This window comes from Camelus bactrianus, chromosome 29 (assembly GCF_048773025.1).
Source record: "Camelus bactrianus isolate YW-2024 breed Bactrian camel chromosome 29, ASM4877302v1, whole genome shotgun sequence".
NCBI lineage: Eukaryota > Metazoa > Chordata > Mammalia > Artiodactyla > Camelidae > Camelus > Camelus bactrianus.
The window spans coordinates 1-24,746 of record NC_133567.1 but is presented as its reverse complement, the minus strand read 5'-3'; positions in this window follow the sequence as shown (position 1 = coordinate 24,746).

Here is a 24,746-nt window from a genome sequence, read left to right as displayed (position 1 = left end):
CTGAGAATAGCGGTACACTGCTAATGATAGCCTAAAATTTAATTTAAAGTCAGTCCTGAAACTGTGTAATGGTTAAGGATTGAGTTTCTATCCTCATCCACATGTTTAAGGAATCTTCTGTATTGGCTATCTCTAAGCAAATTAGTGGGAATGGGAGAGGGCGGGGAACAGCTCACTAAGAATCTACTCATCTATAGTCCTTTTATCTTTTCATTTAGAAGGGTAAGCTACTGAATGTCATATATATAATGCGGTACATAAAATGTGATAAATGCTGCACCTAACACACAAAGTCTACAATAGACCATAGATCTACAAAGGACTATGATCTATGGATCAGAACTAGCAGAGTTAACATCAACCCAGTTCCTAGCAAACGTTGCTAACTTATGGCCATAGCTATCATTTCAGGCCCAATACCCCCGTTATAAAAGCAAATATTCTGTAGACCCCCTTCCCTTCCAAATGAGGCACTCTATCTTCAACTATAATTTTTAAGTAAATTTAAATCAATTTAGAATAATGGAATATATGTTATTGTACATTCATAACTATACTATATTCCTATTCCTACACCCCGCTTAATTATAATAAGTAAGTTAGGATCAGGGAAAGCAATATGAGAAATTATCCCACACGGGAAGTTCAGGAAAAATGAAAGAGCAAAGGCAGAGATGGACTCTCAGCTACTAGCAGGCCAGTTTTCTCTGTAGACGATCACAGACAAAGGGGGAAAAATACTTAACTGGAGTATGTATAACATGCTAAGATAAATTACAATCTGTCAATGTTGACCAAGAGTGAGGAAGTTTGATATTCCTGTGAATGAGCTATTTATAAACGTACTTATAAAACAATTCAGTGTGTTATGACACGAGTTAAGAGTGCCAATGAAGTGCCCTGGAAACATTTCATCCCAGAGCCAGCCACATGTCCAAAGATGCATTCAGTCTGTGGTGGGAAAGAAAAGTGGGCCGGGGGCTCCAGATGAGGGGAGCCGTGTAGCAACTTGGGGCAAGGACGCAGATGCCAAAGCTGGGCCTGTCCGACAGGGAGCTCAGGAGGGACTCAGCTGCTGCTTTGGGAGGTGGCAGGAGGTGGGGGGAGGGGATAGCCCGACCCTGGCTCCTGAAGCACCCCTCCGCTCCCTTCCTACTTGGGTCCCACACAGCGCCCCTCACTGCATCCTGCCTTGGCCTACCTGTGCCCCACATACACCCCGATGCTTCCCTCCCCGTTGCCTGAGCCCGAGCCTCCCTGCCTGCCTTCGACCATCCCCAGTACCCCCATCGTGCCGTGACCTACCTGCACCTGGGGCTCCATCCTGCTTCCCTGCTGGGGACTGGCCTTCTTGGACATGTGCGTCTCCTGGCAAGCTCTGGAGCCCTGAAGTACCTGAAATAACCTTAAGTTCAGGAAAAGAATAAAGCTCAATGATAAAGAAAATCTCTATCATTTTATTCATTGAATCATGTTGTTTATGTTTACATATAAAATATGCATATCTGTGTGCATATGCATGGCTATATTTTGGGTTTTTATGTAATAAAATTACATATTAACATTTTATTTCTTTAAAACATTGACGCATTGTGGCAAAACGTTAGCATTTAAAAATCTTTCTTTTCAGAAATCAGATCGTATACAAATGCTTGAAGTTTCTTTTTCACCTTTCCTTTATCCCATTCCCTTCTTTGCATCCAAAGAGGTAACCGTTATCCTGAAGTCAGTGTTGTTTTACTTTCCCAGCTGTTTTTTTTTTCGCCAGTCCCGCGGCCTGGGGAGGGTGGGGCTCCGGCGAAAGGACGAGGGGCGGGTTCCCCTCCCGATCTCAGAGAAGCTCCCAAAAGGGCAGCGGCGTGCCCACCTGCCGCCACCTCGGGCGGCCGCGAACCATTCAAATCGCCCGCGCCAAGAGGTACCCGGCGCTCGCGATTGGCGGAGCCGGACCAGCGCCCCTGGGCGGGGCCGGCCCCCTCGCAGCGGCCGCGGGTCCCGCCCCCACGCAGGGTCCGCGGGTCCCGCCCCGCTGGTGCGCATGCGCGCAGTCCCCAGAGGAAAGAGTCTGCGCACACCCCCGCCCGGCCTCCGACTCGCGCCGCGGCTCCCTCCCTTGTCCGCGGAGGCTTGTCGGCTCGGCGAGACAGCAAGAGCTGCGGCCGGCAGGGGGCTGTGCGGACCCAAGGCGGCTGCGGTGGCGCCGGCCTGTGGAAAATGCCACCAGGCGGCGCTTCGGTTCGTTGCTCGTGTGACGGCCGTTCCCCGCCCCCCCATCCCTGAACCCCCTGCGACCGCCGGGGAAGAACCGGCCCGCGCAGTGAGTACCGCACCGAGACGCTTCGGCGGGAACGAGGCCGACGGCCGGCTGTGCCGGTTGCGCCCCTGAGGTGAGTGCGGGCTGCGGCGGCGGCGGCGGCGGCGGCGGCGGCGGCGGCGGCGGCGGCGGCGGCGGCGGCGGCAGGGCGCGGGGCGCGGGAAGGACGGGGGTTGCGGCGGCTGCCACCCCGGGTCCCCGCGGCGGAGGGAGGCCGCGCGGGCCTCTGCGGGGCGGGGAGGGCCGGCGCCGTCAGTGTTTAGTCTCAGCTATTCTGATGTCTAGTTTTGTGCCCTTTGCTATGTCCAATCCTATATGAATTTCTGTTTTTATCTGATCGCATGGGACTAGCCCAGTGGTTCTCCAATTGGCTGGACATTCAAATTGCTTGGAAAACTTTTTAAAAACATAGGGGCCTGCAGCCTTCCCCAGACAAGTTAATTCAGAATTTCTGAAGGTGGGGCTGAGGCGTTAGTATTTTCGTAAGCTCCCTGTGTGATTATAATGAGTCCAACAATCACTCCCAACTCTAATAAAACGTTCTGACATTTTATAAAACTTGCCGATTGAGAACCTCAGCATGTGTTTCAAATGAGTTCAGAGGAGAGAGTTTCCAGTGTTAGGTGTTGGTGTTTGTTCTATCAGTTGCATTCACAATGTAGGCTGACAAGGGGAAAAAAAAAAAAAACAACAACAACAAGAAAAAAAAATTCAAAGGGAAGGTAGACAGGCCGTGCAAAGGAGAGCTCAATCACAGAAGAGCTGTCTCCAGGAGACCAAAGTCATGCTCTTTAACATTCTAAGTGATTGGTTTGTGCAGTGAACCAAATCTGAGCAGTTCCAATGTTTGAAAATGTAATGACTTGAATAGAAATACTAATATACCCTTCAAGGTCATGAAACAGTTCCTTGGCCTTAGGAAACGTGTAACTTCTGTGAGCTCATGTAGGTCAATTTGATGGGCCTCTTATAACCTTAAGATTCATCTTGCTCCTTATCTTTCCTCTGCATTAAAATATGTTAATACCAGCTTTGGAATCAAATCAATTCTTTTCTTTTTAAATCTGCCTTTTTAAAACTTCCTTTGTATTTGCAGAATTACCAAGGAGTTGTTAAAAATTACCGTATTTTCTACCTCTGAATGAAATTAAGCAAAGACCGAAGTACGAAAAGGTCATCGAAACAAGAGACTATAAAAGAAACCTGAGAATAGCGGTACACTGCTAATGATAGCCTAAAATTTAATTTAAAGTCAGTCCTGAAACTGTGTAATGGTTAAGGATTGAGTTTCTATCCTCATCCACATGTTTAAGGAATCTTCTGTATTGGCTATCTCTAAGCAAATTAGTGGGAATGGGAGAGGGCGGGGAACAGCTCACTAAGAATCTACTCATCTATAGTCCTTTTATCTTTTCATTTAGAAGGGTAAGCTACTGAATGTCATATATATAATGCGGTACATAAAATGTGATAAATGCTGCACCTAACACACAAAGTCTACAATAGACCATAGATCTACAAAGGACTATGATCTATGGATCAGAACTAGCAGAGTTAACATCAACCCAGTTCCTAGCAAACGTTGCTAACTTATGGCCATAGCTATCATTTCAGGCCCAATACCCCCGTTATAAAAGCAAATATTCTGTAGACCCCCTTCCCTTCCAAATGAGGCACTCTATCTTCAACTATAATTTTTAAGTAAATTTAAATCAATTTAGAATAATGGAATATATGTTATTGTACATTCATAACTATACTATATTCCTATTCCTACACCCCGCTTAATTATAATAAGTAAGTTAGGATCAGGGAAAGCAATATGAGAAATTATCCCACACGGGAAGTTCAGGAAAAATGAAAGAGCAAAGGCAGAGATGGACTCTCAGCTACTAGCAGGCCAGTTTTCTCTGTAGACGATCACAGACAAAGGGGGAAAAATACTTAACTGGAGTATGTATAACATGCTAAGATAAATTACAATCTGTCAATGTTGACCAAGAGTGAGGAAGTTTGATATTCCTGTGAATGAGCTATTTATAAACGTACTTATAAAACAATTCAGTGTGTTATGACACGAGTTAAGAGTGCCAATGAAGTGCCCTGGAAACATTTCATCCCAGAGCCAGCCACATGTCCAAAGATGCATTCAGTCTGTGGTGGGAAAGAAAAGTGGGCCGGGGGCTCCAGATGAGGGGAGCCGTGTAGCAACTTGGGGCAAGGACGCAGATGCCAAAGCTGGGCCTGTCCGACAGGGAGCTCAGGAGGGACTCAGCTGCTGCTTTGGGAGGTGGCAGGAGGTGGGGGGAGGGGATAGCCCGACCCTGGCTCCTGAAGCACCCCTCCGCTCCCTTCCTACTTGGGTCCCACACAGCGCCCCTCACTGCATCCTGCCTTGGCCTACCTGTGCCCCACATACACCCCGATGCTTCCCTCCCCGTTGCCTGAGCCCGAGCCTCCCTGCCTGCCTTCGACCATCCCCAGTACCCCCATCGTGCCGTGACCTACCTGCACCTGGGGCTCCATCCTGCTTCCCTGCTGGGGACTGGCCTTCTTGGACATGTGCGTCTCCTGGCAAGCTCTGGAGCCCTGAAGTACCTGAAATAACCTTAAGTTCAGGAAAAGAATAAAGCTCAATGATAAAGAAAATCTCTATCATTTTATTCATTGAATCATGTTGTTTATGTTTACATATAAAATATGCATATCTGTGTGCATATGCATGGCTATATTTTGGGTTTTTATGTAATAAAATTACATATTAACATTTTATTTCTTTAAAACATTGACGCATTGTGGCAAAACGTTAGCATTTAAAAATCTTTCTTTTCAGAAATCAGATCGTATACAAATGCTTGAAGTTTCTTTTTCACCTTTCCTTTATCCCATTCCCTTCTTTGCATCCAAAGAGGTAACCGTTATCCTGAAGTCAGTGTTGTTTTACTTTCCCAGCTGTTTTTTTTTTTCGCCAGTCCCGCGGCCTGGGGAGGGTGGGGCTCCGGCGAAAGGACGAGGGGCGGGTTCCCCTCCCGATCTCAGAGAAGCTCCCAAAAGGGCAGCGGCGTGCCCACCTGCCGCCACCTCGGGCGGCCGCGAACAATTCAAATCGCCCGCGCCAAGAGGTACCCGGCGCTCGCGATTGGCGGAGCCGGACCAGCGCCCCTGGGCGGGGCCGGCCCCCTCGCAGCGGCCGCGGGTCCCGCCCCCACGCAGGGTCCGCGGGTCCCGCCCCGCTGGTGCGCATGCGCGCAGTCCCCAGAGGAAAGAGTCTGCGCACACCCCCGCCCGGCCTCCGACTCGCGCCGCGGCTCCCTCCCTTGTCCGCGGAGGCTTGTCGGCTCGGCGAGACAGCAAGAGCTGCGGCCGGCAGGGGGCTGTGCGGACCCAAGGCGGCTGCGGTGGCGCCGGCCTGTGGAAAATGCCACCAGGCGGCGCTTCGGTTCGTTGCTCGTGTGACGGCCGTTCCCCGCCCCCCCATCCCTGAACCCCCTGCGACCGCCGGGGAAGAACCGGCCCGCGCAGTGAGTACCGCACCGAGACGCTTCGGCGGGAACGAGGCCGACGGCCGGCTGTGCCGGTTGCGCCCCTGAGGTGAGTGCGGGCTGCGGCGGCGGCGGCGGCGGCGGCGGCAGGGCGCGGGGCGCGGGAAGGACGGGGGTTGCGGCGGCTGCCACCCCGGGTCCCCGCGGCGGAGGGAGGCCGCGCGGGCCTCTGCGGGGCGGGGAGGGCCGGCGCCGTCAGTGTTTAGTCTCAGCTATTCTGATGTCTAGTTTTGTGCCCTTTGCTATGTCCAATCCTATATGAATTTCTGTTTTTATCTGATCGCATGGGACTAGCCCAGTGGTTCTCCAATTGGCTGGACATTCAAATTGCTTGGAAAACTTTTTAAAAACATAGGGGCCTGCAGCCTTCCCCAGACAAGTTAATTCAGAATTTCTGAAGGTGGGGCTGAGGCATTAGTATTTTCTTAAGCTCCCTGTGTGATTATAATGAGTCCAACAATCACTCCCAACTCTAATAAAACGTTCTGACATTTTATAAAACTTGCCGATTGAGAACCTCAGCATGTGTTTCAAATGAGTTCAGAGGAGAGAGTTTCCAGTGTTAGGTGTTGGTGTTTGTTCTATCAGTTGCATTCACAATGTAGGCTGACAAGGGGAAAAAAAAAAAAAAACAACAACAACAAGAAAAAAAAATTCAAAGGGAAGGTAGACAGGCCGTGCAAAGGAGAGCTCAATCACAGAAGAGCTGTCTCCAGGAGACCAAAGTCATGCTCTTTAACATTCTAAGTGATTGGTTTGTGCAGTGAACCAAATCTGAGCAGTTCCAATGTTTGAAAATGTAATGACTTGAATAGAAATACTAATATACCCTTCAAGGTCATGAAACAGTTCCTTGGCCTTAGGAAACGTGTAACTTCTGTGAGCTCATGTAGGTCAATTTGATGGGCCTCTTATAACCTTAAGATTCATCTTGCTCCTTATCTTTCCTCTGCATTAAAATATGTTAATACCAGCTTTGGAATCAAATCAATTCTTTTCTTTTTAAATCTGCCTTTTTAAAACTTCCTTTGTATTTGCAGAATTACCAAGGAGTTGTTAAAAATTACCGTATTTTCTACCTCTGAATGAAATTAAGCAAAGACCGAAGTACGAAAAGGTCATCGAAACAAGAGACTATAAAAGAAACCTGAGAATAGCGGTACACTGCTAATGATAGCCTAAAATTTAATTTAAAGTCAGTCCTGAAACTGTGTAATGGTTAAGGATTGAGTTTCTATCCTCATCCACATGTTTAAGGAATCTTCTGTATTGGCTATCTCTAAGCAAATTAGTGGGAATGGGAGAGGGCGGGGAACAGCTCACTAAGAATCTACTCATCTATAGTCCTTTTATCTTTTCATTTAGAAGGGTAAGCTACTGAATGTCATATATATAATGCGGTACATAAAATGTGATAAATGCTGCACCTAACACACAAAGTCTACAATAGACCATAGATCTACAAAGGACTATGATCTATGGATCAGAACTAGCAGAGTTAACATCAACCCAGTTCCTAGCAAACGTTGCTAACTTATGGCCATAGCTATCATTTCAGGCCCAATACCCCCGTTATAAAAGCAAATATTCTGTAGACCCCCTTCCCTTCCAAATGAGGCACTCTATCTTCAACTATAATTTTTAAGTAAATTTAAATCAATTTAGAATAATGGAATATATGTTATTGTACATTCATAACTATACTATATTCCTATTCCTACACCCCGCTTAATTATAATAAGTAAGTTAGGATCAGGGAAAGCAATATGAGAAATTATCCCACACGGGAAGTTCAGGAAAAATGAAAGAGCAAAGGCAGAGATGGACTCTCAGCTACTAGCAGGCCAGTTTTCTCTGTAGACGATCACAGACAAAGGGGGAAAAATACTTAACTGGAGTATGTATAACATGCTAAGATAAATTACAATCTGTCAATGTTGACCAAGAGTGAGGAAGTTTGATATTCCTGTGAATGAGCTATTTATAAACGTACTTATAAAACAATTCAGTGTGTTATGACACGAGTTAAGAGTGCCAATGAAGTGCCCTGGAAACATTTCATCCCAGAGCCAGCCACATGTCCAAAGATGCATTCAGTCTGTGGTGGGAAAGAAAAGTGGGCCGGGGGCTCCAGATGAGGGGAGCCGTGTAGCAACTTGGGGCAAGGACGCAGATGCCAAAGCTGGGCCTGTCCGACAGGGAGCTCAGGAGGGACTCAGCTGCTGCTTTGGGAGGTGGCAGGAGGTGGGGGGAGGGGATAGCCCGACCCTGGCTCCTGAAGCACCCCTCCCCTCCCTTCCTACTTGGGTCCCACACAGCGCCCCTCACTGCATCCTGCCTTGGCCTACCTGTGCCCCACATACACCCCGATGCTTCCCTCCCCGTTGCCTGAGCCCGAGCCTCCCTGCCTGCCTTCGACCATCCCCAGTACCCCCATCGTGCCGTGACCTACCTGCACCTGGGGCTCCATCCTGCTTCCCTGCTGGGGACTGGCCTTCTTGGACATGTGCGTCTCCTGGCAAGCTCTGGAGCCCTGAAGTACCTGAAATAACCTTAAGTTCAGGAAAAGAATAAAGCTCAATGATAAAGAAAATCTCTATCATTTTATTCATTGAATCATGTTGTTTATGTTTACATATAAAATATGCATATCTGTGTGCATATGCATGGCTATATTTTGGGTTTTTATGTAATAAAATTACATATTAACATTTTATTTCTTTAAAACATTGACGCATTGTGGCAAAACGTTAGCATTTAAAAATCTTTCTTTTCAGAAATCAGATCGTATACAAATGCTTGAAGTTTCTTTTTCACCTTTCCTTTATCCCATTCCCTTCTTTGCATCCAAAGAGGTAACCGTTATCCTGAAGTCAGTGTTGTTTTACTTTCCCAGCTGTTTTTTTTTTTCGCCAGTCCCGCGGCCTGGGGAGGGTGGGGCTCCGGCGAAAGGACGAGGGGCGGGTTCCCCTCCCGATCTCAGAGAAGCTCCCAAAAGGGCAGCGGCGTGCCCACCTGCCGCCACCTCGGGCGGCCGCGAACCATTCAAATCGCCCGCGCCAAGAGGTACCCGGCGCTCGCGATTGGCTGAGCCGGACCAGCGCCCCTGGGCGGGGCCGGCCCCCTCGCAGCGGCCGCGGGTCCCGCCCCCACGCAGGGTCCGCGGGTCCCGCCCCGCTGGTGCGCATGCGCGCAGTCCCCAGAGGAAAGAGTCTGCGCACACCCCCGCCCGGCCTCCGACTCGCGCCGCGGCTCCCTCCCTTGTCCGCGGAGGCTTGTCGGCTCGGCGAGACAGCAAGAGCTGCGGCCGGCAGGGGGCTGTGCGGACCCAAGGCGGCTGCGGTGGCGCCGGCCTGTGGAAAATGCCACCAGGCGGCGCTTCGGTTCGTTGCTCGTGTGACGGCCGTTCCCCGCCCCCCCATCCCTGAACCCCCTGCGACCGCCGGGGAAGAACCGGCCCGCGCAGTGAGTACCGCACCGAGACGCTTCGGCGGGAACGAGGCCGACGGCCGGCTGTGCCGGTTGCGCCCCTGAGGTGAGTGCGGGCTGCGGCGGCGGCGGCGGCGGCAGGGCGCGGGGCGCGGGAAGGACGGGGGTTGCGGCGGCTGCCACCCCGGGTCCCCGCGGCGGAGGGAGGCCGCGCGGGCCTCTGCGGGGCGGGGAGGGCCGGCGCCGTCAGTGTTTAGTCTCAGCTATTCTGATGTCTAGTTTTGTGCCCTTTGCTATGTCCAATCCTATATGAATTTCTGTTTTTATCTGATCGCATGGGACTAGCCCAGTGGTTCTCCAATTGGCTGGACATTCAAATTGCTTGGAAAACTTTTTAAAAACATAGGGGCCTGCAGCCTTCCCCAGACAAGTTAATTCAGAATTTCTGAAGGTGGGGCTGAGGCGTTAGTATTTTCTTAAGCTCCCTGTGTGATTATAATGAGTCCAACAATCACTCCCAACTCTAATAAAACGTTCTGACATTTTATAAAACTTGCCGATTGAGAACCTCAGCATGTGTTTCAAATGAGTTCAGAGGAGAGAGTTTCCAGTGTTAGGTGTTGGTGTTTGTTCTATCAGTTGCATTCACAATGTAGGCTGACAAGGGGAAAAAAAAAAAAAACAACAACAACAAGAAAAAAAAATTCAAAGGGAAGGTAGACAGGCCGTGCAAAGGAGAGCTCAATCACAGAAGAGCTGTCTCCAGGAGACCAAAGTCATGCTCTTTAACATTCTAAGTGATTGGTTTGTGCAGTGAACCAAATCTGAGCAGTTCCAATGTTTGAAAATGTAATGACTTGAATAGAAATACTAATATACCCTTCAAGGTCATGAAACAGTTCCTTGGCCTTAGGAAACGTGTAACTTCTGTGAGCTCATGTAGGTCAATTTGATGGGCCTCTTATAACCTTAAGATTCATCTTGCTCCTTATCTTTCCTCTGCATTAAAATATGTTAATACCAGCTTTGGAATCAAATCAATTCTTTTCTTTTTAAATCTGCCTTTTTAAAACTTCCTTTGTATTTGCAGAATTACCAAGGAGTTGTTAAAAATTACCGTATTTTCTACCTCTGAATGAAATTAAGCAAAGACCGAAGTACGAAAAGGTCATCGAAACAAGAGACTATAAAAGAAACCTGAGAATAGCGGTACACTGCTAATGATAGCCTAAAATTTAATTTAAAGTCAGTCCTGAAACTGTGTAATGGTTAAGGATTGAGTTTCTATCCTCATCCACATGTTTAAGGAATCTTCTGTATTGGCTATCTCTAAGCAAATTAGTGGGAATGGGAGAGGGCGGGGAACAGCTCACTAAGAATCTACTCATCTATAGTCCTTTTATCTTTTCATTTAGAAGGGTAAGCTACTGAATGTCATATATATAATGCGGTACATAAAATGTGATAAATGCTGCACCTAACACACAAAGTCTACAATAGACCATAGATCTACAAAGGACTATGATCTATGGATCAGAACTAGCAGAGTTAACATCAACCCAGTTCCTAGCAAACGTTGCTAACTTATGGCCATAGCTATCATTTCAGGCCCAATACCCCCGTTATAAAAGCAAATATTCTGTAGACCCCCTTCCCTTCCAAATGAGGCACTCTATCTTCAACTATAATTTTTAAGTAAATTTAAATCAATTTAGAATAATGGAATATATGTTATTGTACATTCATAACTATACTATATTCCTATTCCTACACCCCGCTTAATTATAATAAGTAAGTTAGGATCAGGGAAAGCAATATGAGAAATTATCCCACACGGGAAGTTCAGGAAAAATGAAAGAGCAAAGGCAGAGATGGACTCTCAGCTACTAGCAGGCCAGTTTTCTCTGTAGACGATCACAGACAAAGGGGGAAAAATACTTAACTGGAGTATGTATAACATGCTAAGATAAATTACAATCTGTCAATGTTGACCAAGAGTGAGGAAGTTTGATATTCCTGTGAATGAGCTATTTATAAACGTACTTATAAAACAATTCAGTGTGTTATGACACGAGTTAAGAGTGCCAATGAAGTGCCCTGGAAACATTTCATCCCAGAGCCAGCCACATGTCCAAAGATGCATTCAGTCTGTGGTGGGAAAGAAAAGTGGGCCGGGGGCTCCAGATGAGGGGAGCCGTGTAGCAACTTGGGGCAAGGACGCAGATGCCAAAGCTGGGCCTGTCCGACAGGGAGCTCAGGAGGGACTCAGCTGCTGCTTTGGGAGGTGGCAGGAGGTGGGGGGAGGGGATAGCCCGACCCTGGCTCCTGAAGCACCCCTCCGCTCCCTTCCTACTTGGGTCCCACACAGCGCCCCTCACTGCATCCTGCCTTGGCCTACCTGTGCCCCACATACACCCCGATGCTTCCCTCCCCGTTGCCTGAGCCCGAGCCTCCCTGCCTGCCTTCGACCATCCCCAGTACCCCCATCGTGCCGTGACCTACCTGCACCTGGGGCTCCATCCTGCTTCCCTGCTGGGGACTGGCCTTCTTGGACATGTGCGTCTCCTGGCAAGCTCTGGAGCCCTGAAGTACCTGAAATAACCTTAAGTTCAGGAAAAGAATAAAGCTCAATGATAAAGAAAATCTCTATCATTTTATTCATTGAATCATGTTGTTTATGTTTACATATAAAATATGCATATCTGTGTGCATATGCATGGCTATATTTTGGGTTTTTATGTAATAAAATTACATATTAACATTTTATTTCTTTAAAACATTGACGCATTGTGGCAAAACGTTAGCATTTAAAAATCTTTCTTTTCAGAAATCAGATCGTATACAAATGCTTGAAGTTTCTTTTTCACCTTTCCTTTATCCCATTCCCTTCTTTGCATCCAAAGAGGTAACCGTTATCCTGAAGTCAGTGTTGTTTTACTTTCCCAGCTGTTTTTTTTTTTCGCCAGTCCCGCGGCCTGGGGAGGGTGGGGCTCCGGCGAAAGGACGAGGGGCGGGTTCCCCTCCCGATCTCAGAGAAGCTCCCAAAAGGGCAGCGGCGTGCCCACCTGCCGCCACCTCGGGCGGCCGCGAACCATTCAAATCGCCCGCGCCAAGAGGTACCCGGCGCTCGCGATTGGCGGAGCCGGACCAGCGCCCCTGGGCGGGGCCGGCCCCCTCGCAGCGGCCGCGGGTCCCGCCCCCACGCAGGGTCCGCGGGTCCCGCCCCGCTGGTGCGCATGCGCGCAGTCCCCAGAGGAAAGAGTCTGCGCACACCCCCGCCCGGCCTCCGACTCGCGCCGCGGCTCCCTCCCTTGTCCGCGGAGGCTTGTCGGCTCGGCGAGACAGCAAGAGCTGCGGCCGGCAGGGGGCTGTGCGGACCCAAGGCGGCTGCGGTGGCGCCGGCCTGTGGAAAATGCCACCAGGCGGCGCTTCGGTTCGTTGCTCGTGTGACGGCCGTTCCCCGCCCCCCCATCCCTGAACCCCCTGCGACCGCCGGGGAAGAACCGGCCCGCGCAGTGAGTACCGCACCGAGACGCTTCGGCGGGAACGAGGCCGACGGCCGGCTGTGCCGGTTGCGCCCCTGAGGTGAGTGCGGGCTGCGGCGGCGGCGGCGGCGGCGGCGGCGGCGGCGGCGGCGGCGGCAGGGCGCGGGGCGCGGGAAGGACGGGGGTTGCGGCGGCTGCCACCCCGGGTCCCCGCGGCGGAGGGAGGCCGCGCGGGCCTCTGCGGGGCGGGGAGGGCCGGCGCCGTCAGTGTTTAGTCTCAGCTATTCTGATGTCTAGTTTTGTGCCCTTTGCTATGTCCAATCCTATATGAATTTCTGTTTTTATCTGATCGCATGGGACTAGCCCAGTGGTTCTCCAATTGGCTGGACATTCAAATTGCTTGGAAAACTTTTTAAAAACATAGGGGCCTGCAGCCTTCCCCAGACAAGTTAATTCAGAATTTCTGAAGGTGGGGCTGAGGCGTTAGTATTTTCTTAAGCTCCCTGTGTGATTATAATGAGTCCAACAATCACTCCCAACTCTAATAAAACGTTCTGACATTTTATAAAACTTGCCGATTGAGAACCTCAGCATGTGTTTCAAATGAGTTCAGAGGAGAGAGTTTCCAGTGTTAGGTGTTGGTGTTTGTTCTATCAGTTGCATTCACAATGTAGGCTGACAAGGGGAAAAAAAAAAAAAAACAACAACAACAAGAAAAAAAAATTCAAAGGGAAGGTAGACAGGCCGTGCAAAGGAGAGCTCAATCACAGAAGAGCTGTCTCCAGGAGACCAAAGTCATGCTCTTTAACATTCTAAGTGATTGGTTTGTGCAGTGAACCAAATCTGAGCAGTTCCAATGTTTGAAAATGTAATGACTTGAATAGAAATACTAATATACCCTTCAAGGTCATGAAACAGTTCCTTGGCCTTAGGAAACGTGTAACTTCTGTGAGCTCATGTAGGTCAATTTGATGGGCCTCTTATAACCTTAAGATTCATCTTGCTCCTTATCTTTCCTCTGCATTAAAATATGTTAATACCAGCTTTGGAATCAAATCAATTCTTTTCTTTTTAAATCTGCCTTTTTAAAACTTCCTTTGTATTTGCAGAATTACCAAGGAGTTGTTAAAAATTACCGTATTTTCTACCTCTGAATGAAATTAAGCAAAGACCGAAGTACGAAAAGGTCATCGAAACAAGAGACTATAAAAGAAACCTGAGAATAGCGGTACACTGCTAATGATAGCCTAAAATTTAATTTAAAGTCAGTCCTGAAACTGTGTAATGGTTAAGGATTGAGTTTCTATCCTCATCCACATGTTTAAGGAATCTTCTGTATTGGCTATCTCTAAGCAAATTAGTGGGAATGGGAGAGGGCGGGGAACAGCTCACTAAGAATCTACTCATCTATAGTCCTTTTATCTTTTCATTTAGAAGGGTAAGCTACTGAATGTCATATATATAATGCGGTACATAAAATGTGATAAATGCTGCACCTAACACACAAAGTCTACAATAGACCATAGATCTACAAAGGACTATGATCTATGGATCAGAACTAGCAGAGTTAACATCAACCCAGTTCCTAGCAAACGTTGCTAACTTATGGCCATAGCTATCATTTCAGGCCCAATACCCCCGTTATAAAAGCAAATATTCTGTAGACCCCCTTCCCTTCCAAATGAGGCACTCTATCTTCAACTATAATTTTTAAGTAAATTTAAATCAATTTAGAATAATGGAATATATGTTATTGTACATTCATAACTATACTATATTCCTATTCCTACACCCCGCTTAATTATAATAAGTAAGTTAGGATCAGGGAAAGCAATATGAGAAATTATCCCACACGGGAAGTTCAGGAAAAATGAAAGAGCAAAGGCAGAGATGGACTCTCAGCTACTAGCAGGCCAGTTTTCTCTGTAGACGATCACAGACAAAGGGGGAAAAATACTTAACTGGAGTATGTATAACATGCTAAGATAAATTACAATCTGTCAATGTTGACCAAGAGTGAGGAAGTTTGATATTCCTGTGAATGAGCTATTTATAAACGTACTTATAAAACAATTCAGTGTGTTATGACACGAGTTAAGAGTGCCAATGAAGTGCCCTGGAAACATTTCATCCCAGAGCCAGCCACATGTCCAAAGATGCATTCAGTCTGTGGTGGGAAAGAAAAGTGGGCCGGGGGCTCCAGATGAGGGGAGCCGTGTAGCAACTTGGGGCAAGGACGCAGATGCCAAAGCTGGGCCTGTCCGACAGGGAGCTCAGGAGGGACTCAGCTGCTGCTTTGGGAGGTGGCAGGAGGTGGGGGGAGGGGATAGCCCGACCCTGGCTCCTGAAGCACCCCTCCGCTCCCTTCCTACTTGGGTCCCACACAGCGCCCCTCACTGCATCCTGCCTTGGCCTACCTGTGCCCCACATACACCCCGATGCTTCCCTCCCCGTTGCCTGAGCCCGAGCCTCCCTGCCTGCCTTCGACCATCCCCAGTACCCCCATCGTGCCGTGACCTACCTGCACCTGGGGCTCCATCCTGCTTCCCTGCTGGGGACTGGCCTTCTTGGACATGTGCGTCTCCTGGCAAGCTCTGGAGCCCTGAAGTACCTGAAATAACCTTAAGTTCAGGAAAAGAATAAAGCTCAATGATAAAGAAAATCTCTATCATTTTATTCATTGAATCATGTTGTTTATGTTTACATATAAAATATGCATATCTGTGTGCATATGCATGGCTATATTTTGGGTTTTTATGTAATAAAATTACATATTAACATTTTATTTCTTTAAAACATTGACGCATTGTGGCAAAACGTTAGCATTTAAAAATCTTTCTTTTCAGAAATCAGATCGTATACAAATGCTTGAAGTTTCTTTTTCACCTTTCCTTTATCCCATTCCCTTCTTTGCATCCAAAGAGGTAACCGTTATCCTGAAGTCAGTGTTGTTTTACTTTCCCAGCTGTTTTTTTTTTTCGCCAGTCCCGCGGCCTGGGGAGGGTGGGGCTCCGGCGAAAGGACGAGGGGCGGGTTCCCCTCCCGATCTCAGAGAAGCTCCCAAAAGGGCAGCGGCGTGCCCACCTGCCGCCACCTCGGGCGGCCGCGAACCATTCAAATCGCCCGCGCCAAGAGGTACCCGGCGCTCGCGATTGGCGGAGCCGGACCAGCGCCCCTGGGCGGGGCCGGCCCCCTCGCAGCGGCCGCGGGTCCCGCCCCCACGCAGGGTCCGCGGGTCCCGCCCCGCTGGTGCGCATGCGCGCAGTCCCCAGAGGAAAGAGTCTGCGCACACCCCCGCCCGGCCTCCGACTCGCGCCGCGGCTCCCTCCCTTGTCCGCGGAGGCTTGTCGGCTCGGCGAGACAGCAAGAGCTGCGGCCGGCAGGGGGCTGTGCGGACCCAAGGCGGCTGCGGTGGCGCCGGCCTGTGGAAAATGCCACCAGGCGGCGCTTCGGTTCGTTGCTCGTGTGACGGCCGTTCCCCGCCCCCCCATCCCTGAACCCCCTGCGACCGCCGGGGAAGAACCGGCCCGCGCAGTGAGTACCGCACCGAGACGCTTCGGCGGGAACGAGGCCGACGGCCGGCTGTGCCGGTTGCGCCCCTGAGGTGAGTGCGGGCTGCGGCGGCGGCGGCGGCGGCGGCGGCGGCGGCGGCGGCGGCGGCAGGGCGCGGGGCGCGGGAAGGACGGGGGTTGCGGCGGCTGCCACCCCGGGTCCCCGCGGCGGAGGGAGGCCGCGCGGGCCTCTGCGGGGCGGGGAGGGCCGGCGCCGTCAGTGTTTAGTCTCAGCTATTCTGATGTCTAGTTTTGTGCCCTTTGCTATGTCCAATCCTATATGAATTTCTGTTTTTATCTGATCGCATGGGACTAGCCCAGTGGTTCTCCAATTGGCTGGACATTCAAATTGCTTGGAAAACTTTTTAAAAACATAGGGGCCTGCAGCCTTCCCCAGACAAGTTAATTCAGAATTTCTGAAGGTGGGGCTGAGGCGTTAGTATTTTCTTAAGCTCCCTGTGTGATTATAATGAGTCCAACAATCACTCCCAACTCTAATAAAACGTTCTGACATTTTATAAAACTTGCCGATTGAGAACCTCAGCATGTGTTTCAAATGAGTTCAGAGGAGAGAGTTTCCAGTGTTAGGTGTTGGTGTTTGTTCTATCAGTTGCATTCACAATGTAGGCTGACAAGGGGAAAAAAAAAAAAAACAACAACAACAAGAAAAAAAAATTCAAAGGGAAGGTAGACAGGCCGTGCAAAGGAGAGCTCAATCACAGAAGAGCTGTCTCCAGGAGACCAAAGTCATGCTCTTTAACATTCTAAGTGATTGGTTTGTGCAGTGAACCAAATCTGAGCAGTTCCAATGTTTGAAAATGTAATGACTTGAATAGAAATACTAATATACCCTTCAAGGTCATGAAACAGTTCCTTGGCCTTAGGAAACGTGTAACTTCTGTGAGCTCATGTAGGTCAATTTGATGGGCCTCTTATAACCTTAAGATTCATCTTGCTCCTTATCTTTCCTCTGCATTAAAATATGTTAATACCAGCTTTGGAATCAAATCAATTCTTTTCTTTTTAAATCTGCCTTTTTAAAACTTCCTTTGTATTTGCAGAATTACCAAGGAGTTGTTAAAAATTACCGTATTTTCTACCTCTGAATGAAATTAAGCAAAGACCGAAGTACGAAAAGGTCATCGAAACAAGAGACTATAAAAGAAACCTGAGAATAGCGGTACACTGCTAATGATAGCCTAAAATTTAATTTAAAGTCAGTCCTGAAACTGTGTAATGGTTAAGGATTGAGTTTCTATCCTCATCCACATGTTTAAGGAATCTTCTGTATTGGCTATCTCTAAGCAAATTAGTGGGAATGGGAGAGGGCGGGGAACAGCTCACTAAGAATCTACTCATCTATAGTCCTTTTATCTTTTCATTTAGAAGGGTAAGCTACTGAATGTCATATATATAATGCGGTACATAAAATGTGATAAATGCTGCACCTAACACACAAAGTCTACAATAGACCATAGATCTACAAAGGACTATGATCTATGGATCAGAACTAGCAGAGTTAACATCAACCCAGTTCCTAGCAAACGTTGCTAACTTATGGCCATAGCTATCATTTCAGGCCCAATACCCCCGTTATAAAAGCAAATATTCTGTAGACCCCCTTCCCTTCCAAATGAGGCACTCTATCTTCAACTATAATTTTTAAGTAAATTTAAATCAATTTAGAATAATGGAATATATGTTATTGTACATTCATAACTATACTATATTCCTATTCCTACACCCCGCTTAATTATAATAAGTAAGTTAGGATCAGGGAAAGCAATATGAGAAATTATCCCACACGGGAAGTTCAGGAAAAATGAAAGAGCAAAGGCAGAGATGGACTCTCAGCTACTAGCAGGCCAGTTTTCTCTGTAGACGATCACAGACAAAGGGGGAAAAATACTTAACTGGAGTATGTATAACATGCTAAGATAAATTACAATCTGTCAATGTTGACCAAGAGTGAGGAAGTTTGATATTCCTGTGAATGAGCTATTTATAAACGTACTTATAAAACAATTCAGTGTGTTATGACACGAGTTAAGAGTGCCAATGAAGTGCCCTGGAAACATTTCATCCCAGAGCCAGCCACATGTCCAAAGATGCATTCAGTCTGTGGTGGGAAAGAAAAGTGGGCCGGGGGCTCCAGATGAGGGGAGCCGTGTAGCAACTTGGGGCAAGGACGCAGATGCCAAAGCTGGGCCTGTCCGACAGGGAGCTCAGGAGGGACTCAGCTGCTGCTTTGGGAGGTGGCAGGAGGTGGGGGGAGGGGATAGCCCGTCCCTGGCTCCTGAAGCACCCCTCCCCTCCCTTCCTACTTGGGTCCCACACAGCGCCCCTCACTGCATCCTGCCTTGGCCTACCTGTGCCCCACATACACCCCGATGCTTCCCTCCCCGTTGCCTGAGCCCGAGCCTCCCTGCCTGCCTTCGACCATCCCCAGTACCCCCATCGTGCCGTGACCTACCTGCACCTGGGGCTCCATCCTGCTTCCCTGCTGGGGACTGGCCTTCTTGGACATGTGCGTCTCCTGGCAAGCTCTGGAGCCCTGAAGTACCTGAAATAACCTTAAGTTCAGGAAAAGAATAAAGCTCAATGATAAAGAAAATCTCTATCATTTTATTCATTGAATCATGTTGTTTATGTTTACATATAAAATATGCATATCTGTGTGCATATGCATGGCTATATTTTGGGTTTTTATGTAATAAAATTACATATTAACATTTTATTTCTTTAAAACATTGACGCATTGTGGCAAAACGTTAGCATTTAAAAATCTTTCTTTTCAGAAATCAGATCGTATACAAATGCTTGAAGTTTCTTTTTCACCTTTCCTTTATCCCATTCCCTTCTTTGCATCCAAAGAGGTAACCGTTATCCTGAAGTCAGTGTTGTTTTACTTTCCCAGCTGTTTTTTTTTTTCGCCAGTCCCGCGGCCTGGGGAGGGTGGGGCTCCGGCGAAAGGACGAGGGGCGGGTTCCCCTCCCGATCTCAGAGAAGCTCCCAAAAGGGCAGCGGCGTGCCCACCTGCCGCCACCTCGGGCGGCCGCGAACCATTCAAATCGCCCGCGCCAAGAGGTACCCGGCGCTCGCGATTGGCGGAGCCGGACCAGCGCCCCTGGGCGGGGCCGGCCCCCTCGCAGCGGCCGCGGGTCCCGCCCCCACGCAGGGTCCGCGGGTCCCGCCCCGCTGGTGCGCATGCGCGCAGTCCCCAGAGGAAAGAGTCTGCGCACACCCCCGCCCGGCCTCCGACTCGCGCCGCGGCTCCCTCCCTTGTCCGCGGAGGCTTGTCGGCTCGGCGAGACAGCAAGAGCTGCGGCCGGCAGGGGGCTGTGCGGACCCAAGGCGGCTGCGGTGGCGCCGGCCTGTGGAAAATGCCACCAGGCGGCGCTTCGGTTCGTTGCTCGTGTGACGGCCGTTCCCCGCCCCTCCATCCCTGAACCCCCATCCCTGAACCCCCTGCGACCGCCGGGGAAGAACCGGCCCGCGCAGTGAGTACCGCACCGAGACGCTTCGGCGGGAACGAGGCCGACGGCCGGCTGTGCCGGTTGCGCCCCTGAGGTGAGTGCGGGCTGCGGCGGCGGCGGCGGCGGCGGCGGCGGCGGCGGCGGCGGCGGCGGCGGCAGGGCGCGGGGCGCGGGAAGGACGGGGGTTGCGGCGGCTGCCACCCCGGGTCCCCGCGGCGGAGGGAGGCCGCGCGGGCCTCTGCGGGGCGGGGAGGGCCGGCGCCGTCAGTGTTTAGTCTCAGCTATTCTGATGTCTAGTTTTGTGCCCTTTGCTATGTCCAATCCTATATGAATTTCTGTTTTTATCTGATCGCATGGGACTAGCCCAGTGGTTCTCCAATTGGCTGGACATTCAAATTGCTTGGAAAACTTTTTAAAAACATAGGGGCCTGCAGCCTTCCCCAGACAAGTTAATTCAGAATTTCTGAAGGTGGGGCTGAGGCGTTAGTATTTTCTTAAGCTCCCTGTGTGATTATAATGAGTCCAACAATCACTCCCAACTCTAATAAAACGTTCTGACATTTTATAAAACTTGCCGATTGAGAACCTCAGCATGTGTTTCAAATGAGTTCAGAGGAGAGAGTTTCCAGTGTTAGGTGTTGGTGTTTGTTCTATCAGTTGCATTCACAATGTAGGCTGACAAGGGGAAAAAAAAAAAAAAAACAACAACAACAAGAAAAAAAAATTCAAAGGGAAGGTAGACAGGCCGTGCAAAGGAGAGCTCAATCACAGAAGAGCTGTCTCCAGGAGACCAAAGTCATGCTCTTTAACATTCTAAGTGATTGGTTTGTGCAGTGAACCAAATCTGAGCAGTTCCAATGTTTGAAAATGTAATGACTTGAATAGAAATACTAATATACCCTTCAAGGTCATGAAACAGTTCCTTGGCCTTAGGAAACGTGTAACTTCTGTGAGCTCATGTAGGTCAATTTGATGGGCCTCTTATAACCTTAAGATTCATCTTGCTCCTTATCTTTCCTCTGCATTAAAATATGTTAATACCAGCTTTGGAATCAAATCAATTCTTTTCTTTTTAAATCTGCCTTTTTAAAACTTCCTTTGTATTTGCAGAATTACCAAGGAGTTGTTAAAAATTACCGTATTTTCTACCTCTGAATGAAATTAAGCAAAGACCGAAGTACGAAAAGGTCATCGAAACAAGAGACTATAAAAGAAACCTGAGAATAGCGGTACACTGCTAATGATAGCCTAAAATTTAATTTAAAGTCAGTCCTGAAACTGTGTAATGGTTAAGGATTGAGTTTCTATCCTCATCCACATGTTTAAGGAATCTTCTGTATTGGCTATCTCTAAGCAAATTAGTGGGAATGGGAGAGGGCGGGGAACAGCTCACTAAGAATCTACTCATCTATAGTCCTTTTATCTTTTCATTTAGAAGGGTAAGCTACTGAATGTCATATATATAATGCGGTACATAAAATGTGATAAATGCTGCACCTAACACACAAAGTCTACAATAGACCATAGATCTACAAAGGACTATGATCTATGGATCAGAACTAGCAGAGTTAACATCAACCCAGTTCCTAGCAAACGTTGCTAACTTATGGCCATAGCTATCATTTCAGGCCCAATACCCCCGTTATAAAAGCAAATATTCTGTAGACCCCCTTCCCTTCCAAATGAGGCACTCTATCTTCAACTATAATTTTTAAGTAAATTTAAATCAATTTAGAATAATGGAATATATGTTATTGTACATTCATAACTATACTATATTCCTATTCCTACACCCCGCTTAATTATAATAAGTAAGTTAGGATCAGGGAAAGCAATATGAGAAATTATCCCACACGGGAAGTTCAGGAAAAATGAAAGAGCAAAGGCAGAGATGGACTCTCAGCTACTAGCAGGCCAGTTTTCTCTGTAGACGATCACAGACAAAGGGGGAAAAATACTTAACTGGAGTATGTATAACATGCTAAGATAAATTACAATCTGTCAATGTTGACCAAGAGTGAGGAAGTTTGATATTCCTGTGAATGAGCTATTTATAAACGTACTTATAAAACAATTCAGTGTGTTATGACACGAGTTAAGAGTGCCAATGAAGTGCCCTGGAAACATTTCATCCCAGAGCCAGCCACATGTCCAAAGATGCATTCAGTCTGTGGTGGGAAAGAAAAGTGGGCCGGGGGCTCCAGATGAGGGGAGCCGTGTAGCAACTTGGGGCAAGGACGCAGATGCCAAAGCTGGGCCTGTCCGACAGGGAGCTCAGGAGGGACTCAGCTGCTGCTTTGGGAGGTGGCAGGAGGTGGGGGGAGGGGATAGCCCGTCCCTGGCTCCTGAAGCACCCCTCCCCTCCCTTCCTACTTGGGTCCCACACAGCGCCCCTCACTGCATCCTGCCTTGGCCTACCTGTGCCCCACATACACCCCGATGCTTCCCTCCCCGTTGCCTGAGCCCGAGCCTCCCTGCCTGCCTTCGACCATCCCCAGTACCCCCATCGTGCCGTGACCTACCTGCACCTGGGGCTCCATCCTGCTTCCCTGCTGGGGACTGGCCTTCTTGGACATGTGCGTCTCCTGGCAAGCTCTGGAGCCCTGAAGTACCTGAAATAACCTTAAGTTCAGGAAAAGAATAAAGCTCAATGATAAAGAAAATCTCTATCATTTTATTCATTGAATCATGTTGTTTATGTTTACATATAAAATATGCATATCTGTGTGCATATGCATGGCTATATTTTGGGTTTTTATGTAATAAAATTACATATTAACATTTTATTTCTTTAAAACATTGACGCATTGTGGCAAAACGTTAGCATTTAAAAATCTTTCTTTTCAGAAATCAGATCGTATACAAATGCTTGAAGTTTCTTTTTCACCTTTCCTTTATCCCATTCCCTTCTTTGCATCCAAAGAGGTAACCGTTATCCTGAAGTCAGTGTTGTTTTACTTTCCCAGCTGTTTTTTTTTTTCGCCAGTCCCGCGGCCTGGGGAGGGTGGGGCTCCGGCGAAAGGACGAGGGGCGGGTTCCCCTCCCGATCTCAGAGAAGCTCCCAAAAGGGCAGCGGCGTGCCCACCTGCCGCCACCTCGGGCGGCCGCGAACCATTCAAATCGCCCGCGCCAAGAGGTACCCGGCGCTCGCGATTGGCGGAGCCGGACCAGCGCCCCTGGGCGGGGCCGGCCCCCTCGCAGCGGCCGCGGGTCCCGCCCCCACGCAGGGTCCGCGGGTCCCGCCCCGCTGGTGCGCATGCGCGCAGTCCCCAGAGGAAAGAGTCTGCGCACACCCCCGCCCGGCCTCCGACTCGCGCCGCGGCTCCCTCCCTTGTCCGCGGAGGCTTGTCGGCTCGGCGAGACAGCAAGAGCTGCGGCCGGCAGGGGGCTGTGCGGACCCAAGGCGGCTGCGGTGGCGCCGGCCTGTGGAAAATGCCACCAGGCGGCGCTTCGGTTCGTTGCTCGTGTGACGGCCGTTCCCCGCCCCTCCATCCCTGAACCCCCATCCCTGAACCCCCTGCGACCGCCGGGGAAGAACCGGCCCGCGCAGTGAGTACCGCACCGAGACGCTTCGGCGGGAACGAGGCCGACGGCCGGCTGTGCCGGTTGCGCCCCTGAGGTGAGTGCGGGCTGCGGCGGCGGCGGCGGCGGCGGCGGCGGCGGCGGCGGCGGCAGGGCGCGGGGCGCGGGAAGGACGGGGGTTGCGGCGGCTGCCACCCCGGGTCCCCGCGGCGGAGGGAGGCCGCGCGGGCCTCTGCGGGGCGGGGAGGGCCGGCGCCGTCAGTGTTTAGTCTCAGCTATTCTGATGTCTAGTTTTGTGCCCTTTGCTATGTCCAATCCTATATGAATTTCTGTTTTTATCTGATCGCATGGGACTAGCCCAGTGGTTCTCCAATTGGCTGGACATTCAAATTGCTTGGAAAACTTTTTAAAAACATAGGGGCCTGCAGCCTTCCCCAGACAAGTTAATTCAGAATTTCTGAAGGTGGGGCTGAGGCGTTAGTATTTTCTTAAGCTCCCTGTGTGATTATAATGAGTCCAACAATCACTCCCAACTCTAATAAAACGTTCTGACATTTTATAAAACTTGCCGATTGAGAACCTCAGCATGTGTTTCAAATGAGTTCAGAGGAGAGAGTTTCCAGTGTTAGGTGTTGGTGTTTGTTCTATCAGTTGCATTCACAATGTAGGCTGACAAGGGGAAAAAAAAAAAAAAACAACAACAACAAGAAAAAAAAATTCAAAGGGAAGGTAGACAGGCCGTGCAAAGGAGAGCTCAATCACAGAAGAGCTGTCTCCAGGAGACCAAAGTCATGCTCTTTAACATTCTAAGTGATTGGTTTGTGCAGTGAACCAAATCTGAGCAGTTCCAATGTTTGAAAATGTAATGACTTGAATAGAAATACTAATATACCCTTCAAGGTCATGAAACAGTTCCTTGGCCTTAGGAAACGTGTAACTTCTGTGAGCTCATGTAGGTCAATTTGATGGGCCTCTTATAACCTTAAGATTCATCTTGCTCCTTATCTTTCCTCTGCATTAAAATATGTTAATACCAGCTTTGGAATCAAATCAATTCTTTTCTTTTTAAATCTGCCTTTTTAAAACTTCCTTTGTATTTGCAGAATTACCAAGGAGTTGTTAAAAATTACCGTATTTTCTACCTCTGAATGAAATTAAGCAAAGACCGAAGTACGAAAAGGTCATCGAAACAAGAGACTATAAAAGAAACCTGAGAATAGCGGTACACTGCTAATGATAGCCTAAAATTTAATTTAAAGTCAGTCCTGAAACTGTGTAATGGTTAAGGATTGAGTTTCTATCCTCATCCACATGTTTAAGGAATCTTCTGTATTGGCTATCTCTAAGCAAATTAGTGGGAATGGGAGAGGGCGGGGAACAGCTCACTAAGAATCTACTCATCTATAGTCCTTTTATCTTTTCATTTA